The sequence below is a fragment of the Monopterus albus genome, unplaced genomic scaffold, assembly GCF_001952655.1.
Source record: "Monopterus albus unplaced genomic scaffold, M_albus_1.0 scaffold314.1, whole genome shotgun sequence".
Lineage (NCBI taxonomy): Eukaryota > Metazoa > Chordata > Actinopteri > Synbranchiformes > Synbranchidae > Monopterus > Monopterus albus.
The window spans coordinates 197,192-202,938 of NW_018128194.1; the positions used below are offsets into that span (position 1 = coordinate 197,192).

At 46.0% G+C, this 5,747-nt stretch overlaps 1 protein-coding gene across 1 annotated transcript in view; it reads right to left on the reverse strand.

Annotated features, from left to right (window-relative positions):
- The window catches only part of adgrb1a (adhesion G protein-coupled receptor B1a), a 291,715-nt gene that overhangs the window by 107,226 nt on the left and 178,742 nt on the right, over positions 1-5,747 (reverse strand). The gene's annotated exons all lie outside the window — the stretch shown is intronic.

Below are 5,747 nucleotides of genomic sequence, written 5' to 3' on the forward strand. Positions count from 1 at the left end.
GGGTGCACACACCCTGGGCAGGAATGTCAGACAAGACAGGAGTGTTCATAAAGACGGAATGGTTCAGTCTCTGTTAGCACAGTGGCCTGCTGCAGAGGAGAATACGTGTTAGCCATGTTGCCTCTAGTCCTCCAGCCCCAAGAGCTCTTGACACCGAAGCTGGCCTACATGACTAGTCAGCTATAAACACTGTCATACACTGCTTTACAGTCACACACACACACACACACACACACACACACAACTGCACACTCATAACTTCATTCAGGCATGCACTGGCATTAACATAGACAGATATCAAAAGTTAAAAGTAGAGTTAACTTGCTTTTTGAACACATTATAAACATATAGTGTATACACTGGTATATACTGGTAGGCTGACACACTGCTACAGAGTTTAGTGTAATAGTAAAATCATCCAGCTAGATTTTTGAGGCCAATACAGTCATTGATATTGGAAGTTTAAAAATGACTAATACATATATCTACAAGTATAATTTTTTAAATATTAACAAACAGAAAATGTAAATAAACAAGCAAACTTTACAGTGTAACTATGACCAGCAAGTGTATAGGTGGAACTCTTACAGTTGAAAGATTAACTTGCGGGTGGCCTTGTTTTTGTTGGACTATGTAACCTAAATGAACTCAAACACAGTCTGGCATGTATTTATTGCAGTTTCTTGAAACTTAATGACAAATATACAGTATAGGAGTATACTGATATACTGGCCAGTCTAAAACTAATCCAGCACAACATCATTAAAGGTACAATCCTAATGATTTCAGTCCTGGTTGTTTTGGTGACAGTTGTGGTTGCTGGTGGTCACAGTAAGTACATTTTAATAACACAGGTTCCAGAGTTCTGTTCACAAGGACATTTGTCTAGGTTTGTATTTGTTCTGTTAGCATTTCTTTTATCTTTAAATGTCTCTTGGGTTTAGTTTCATATTGTAAGACACATCAGCCCAATATTATAAGAATTAAATCCACACAGAAAGATCTGTACTTCCAGACTCAGGAGTATCTTTTACCCCACAGCCATCAGTGAACTGTACTCACGCCCCCTGTTTCCCACAATTCCACTGCCACCACAACAATCTTAAACAAATGTGCAATGTCATACTGTTTTGTCACAAGCACAGATATGGGAATGCTGAGTGAGAAATTGTATTGAGTTCCAGATATTAGCAGAACAAAAGTTAGACTGGATGTGATGTCATGACTTGGACTCTCTACTGGACAAATATTTTGGACCATACTGTCAACATTATGCATCAATAAAGTAGTGTGTTCTATATATATTGAAGTTGAAATCAGCATGGTAAATGGATGTGAAGCATATCTGACTCATGCCATTAATGGCAATTTTAGCATTTTCCTTTAACCTGAACTATACATTTTAGCAACTGAAATTGGTTAGTAATATGAAATATGAATTGTCCAGTAACATTTTTATCAGGTGCCAGGGCTGACTGACCAGCAGAGCAGATGCAGCTCCCTGTGGGTGAGCTGCCCCTGCTAGGAGTGCCAAGGAGAAGTCTTCTCTTTCTGGATGGATTATCAAAGGCTTAAAATAAAATAAAATAAAATAATGAAAAACAAACTCCATCTGCCAGGCCATCTGAAGACATCTAGCTCTTCTGCTCCAGCACACTACATGGCTGCCTGGGAGTACACAGCAGTGTGCCAGGCAGAGGCTGTAGCTCCCAAGCAACAGCTGAACTCCCATGGGCTTCAGGAAGTAACCAAGCAAAACTTGCATGTATGTACTGTATATGTGTGTGTGTGAGGCAGATGAAGTATTATGTGTCCTGCTCATCCATTCTTTCGCTGGTGTCATGATTCGGTTCTGTTTGCTTCCTGTCGTGCTTTTATTTGGACATTACTTCCTGTTTTTGTTTCACCACAATTTTGGACTTTTTACTTTAATCATCACTCATATTAGTTTCACCTGCTCCTCATTGATCACACCTGTTTTTCACCCCATTATAAGCAGCCTTCCCCCACCAGTAACCTGCCAAATTGTTCTAGACTCCAGCTCTGACTCTCCAGCATTAATTCTTGCCTGACTTTCTAGTTTCTGAGCCTGCCTTGCCCTTTAAACTCAGACTGCTTCTCTATATATCGGCTTATCGGACTTCCCTTTTGGACAACGCGTTTTGGATTCCTTGGATGTATGTGTTTGCTGGATCTGACCCTGGACTGTATTATTGACCTGTAAGTGCATTTCGTGGTTAAACCGTGTCTTGTATCGTTTTTGTTCATTGTCAATACTCTTATTAAAGAGACAGTGTTTCTTTAATTATCCTCGTCTGGCTATTTAATTGAGTTCACCCACGACATTATCACGACATTATTGGCAGCTTCATGCTCCGATCCTAACAGTTGGCCCATCCAGTGCACTCAGATAGGCACCAGCCAGATTTTTTGTGCCCAACAAGAGGTAGCCTGGAGGGAATTTAACCAGTGATTCAAGTTATGTGTCTGTGTGGGAGAACTGGAACAGTTTACAACCAAGTATTTGTTCATAAGTTGCTGGTCTCGGATAACTTTCGCCACAGACACGATATACCAGACGATATAGTGAGGGCTTCTGGCTCTCGGTGGATTGTTATAATGGCCTGGCAGGCGGCACAGGGAAAGAAGGCAGAAGTGAGGCTGTAGGGCTGGACATCTGACTAAACTCAGAAAACAGCCTTACAGGCTGCTTCTTCCCAGCATATTCCTTACAATGCCAGATCTGTGGCCAACAAAATTGAGGAATTGGCAGTAATCGGTATGTCAATAACTGAAGTGTTCTGATTATAACTCAGAGCTGGCTTCATCCGCAAATTCCCGAGGCTACCATGCAACTAGCAGACCACACACTTCATCCCTGTAACAGAAACCGGGACTCGGGTAAGAGTAGAGGTGGGGGGCTCTGTATTTACGTGCATAATGACTGGTCCAATAACAACATCATAATAGACAGCCAATGTACTCCCGATGTAGAGTTTATATCAGTTAAATGCTGCCCCTTCTTCTTATCAAGAGAGCTAACAGTAGTTACTGTGACCACTGTTTATATACCACCTGAAACCAACATTAGTAAAGCTCTCGAACCCCTATTAAATGCCATAAACAAGCAGCAGTGTAGTCATCCTGACGTGGTTCATATCTTACCTGGCAATTTCAGTCAGGCTGCACTAGAGTCAATACTTCCAGCCTTTTCCAGCATGTGAAATGCCCAACTACAGGGAGGAACATGCTGGACCATGTACATTCATGTCATGAACCTGCCCCGCTGGCTTCTGATTCTCCCTGCTTTTACTCTGAAAGCACTTCCTGTCACCAGCTCATCCACAACCCCAGTAACTTCAGCTCATCATGCACATTGGTTTCACCTGTCACTAATCACCCACACCTGTTCACCACAGCATATAGCAGCTCCTCACACTGTGAGGAGCTGACAGATTGTTCTATGCCTTGTCTAGACTCTCCAGCGTTTTCCTGGTACCGGACCCTTGCCTGCTCTAATGACCTGTGATCCAGCCTGCTCCCTCTTGTCTGACTGCCAACCTGAGATAGACACCCTGCCTGTTCAACTAACCTGTGATTCTGCCTTGCCTTGGCTGCCCTGCTGGAGACTTCGACCCTGGACCATATTAAGTACCACTCTTCTGCCTGATTCCCCAAGACTGTGTGTTTTTGCTGAAATCACAAAAGGTCGTTAAGGTCTGTTCTACTGCCTCAGCTGACTGGCTCTTTAATTGGGTTCACTCCTCCATCTTCATGGGAGCGTCACTCACCTCCCTGACAACTTCATAAATGTTTGTTTTTAAAATAATACAGTAAGCCATTAGGGGCCGTACAAACCTGGGTGCATGGCCTGGCCAGCAAAGATCGGACCCAGGGTGCTGCCGCAGCTGCGCTGGTCCCTGCTCCGCTCTCTCCACCAGTCTGCCACGAACCCAAGATCCCACCACCGGAGCACTACGGAGGAGAAAACGGAGAGGGACGCTCGTTCCTTACCCAATGTGAGATACAGTTCGAATCCCAGCCCTCTGCCTTTCCTACCAAGCGATCCAAAGTAGCATACACGCTGTCACTGCTGACGGGTCGGGCACACCGATGGGGAACAGCAGAATGGGCCAACAGATCTGACTGCTGTGCCACATTTCAGAGGTTTAGGATGGAGTTGGTGAGGATTTTCGATCCATCCAGCCATGCCTCTGCCGCATCTCCTTCTCTGCGTACGTTAACACAAGGAACCCGGACAGCGGTGGATTACATTATTGATTTTCGCACAGCGGCCGCCAACACAGAATGGAATGAGCCCACATTAATAGACGCTTTCTACAGTGGGCTGTCTGACAGACTTAAAGATGTGCTTACTGCATATGACCGACCCAGACGCCTACGTGTGCTCATGGATCTAGTCACTAGAATTGACGGCCGTTTTCGGGAGAGGCAATGTGAACGGAGGCAGACTCCACCCCCTGCTTTCCCACGAGCAACAGCCGAACCGCCGGAGCCCATGCAACTGGGCCGCTCCCGCCTTCATCCAGAGGAAAGGGAGTGCAGATTCAAGCTGAATTTGTGTTTGTATTCTGGGGAGCCCGGTCATCGGGCGCTGCATTGTCCGTTAAAAGACAGAGGCTCAGCAGGACGGGGAGGACGTTGCTGAGCTGCACCATTTTGGCTTCCCCTACCTCCCGACCCGTCATCACAGCCCAGCTCTCATATGAGACCAGGACTATCCAGGTTCCGGTTTTCATTGACTCAGGGTCAGATGCCAGCTTCATAGATCTAGAGTTTCTCCATCACCATCAGATCCCCAGCCTACCTGTGAGTAACCCACTCCTAATACATTCTCTCAACAATAAGCTCCTTCAACGTATCACCAGCCAGACTCCTACATTAACTCTTACTACTGAGAATCACAGGGAGACAACCAACTTGGTGATGTCTTCCCCACAACATCCAGTGGTACTCGGCTTTCCATGGTTGATTAAACATGGAGCCCAGATTGCTTGGGCCACAGGAAGGATCGTCAAATGGTCCCCACAGTGTGCCACCCAGTGCTTGCACTCGGTGTCATTTCTGGCAGCAGAGGACGACCCAGAACCTGACTCCGTTCCTGACATGTCTAAGGTCCCCCCTGAATATTCAGACCTCAAGCAGGTCTTCAACAAGACCCAAGCCACCACTTTACCACCTCATCGCCCATATGATTGCCCCATCGACCTACTACCAGGTACCACCCCCCCTAGGGGTCAATTGTTCTCCCTTTTGTCCCCGGAACAAAAGGCCATGACAGCATACATCAGTGAGGCCCAGAAGGCCGGTCTGATTCGGCGTTCTTCGTCACCAGCACCTGGGTCAACCTTAGGAGAGCTGTAGGCCCCGATGGTGTGCCTGGGAAGGTACTCAAGGCATGTGCTGACCAGCTTTCACAAATCTTCACCTCCATTTTCAACCTCTCCCTGTCACAAGCTGTTGTTCCATCCCGCCTAAAATAAGCTACAATCACCCCTGTTCCAAAGAAATCTACTTCAAACTGTCTCGCAGACTATTACCCAGTTGCCCTCACACCTTTTATCACAAAGTGCTTAGAGAAGCTAGTCCATTGTCACATCAAGGCCTGTCTCACTTCGAACTTCAACCTATGCCATTATTCCAGGCACTTTGGTCACCAAGCAGTTGGATCTAGGCCTCCCCCCACTCACCTGTTACCGGATAAAAGACCTCCTGACAAATCACCC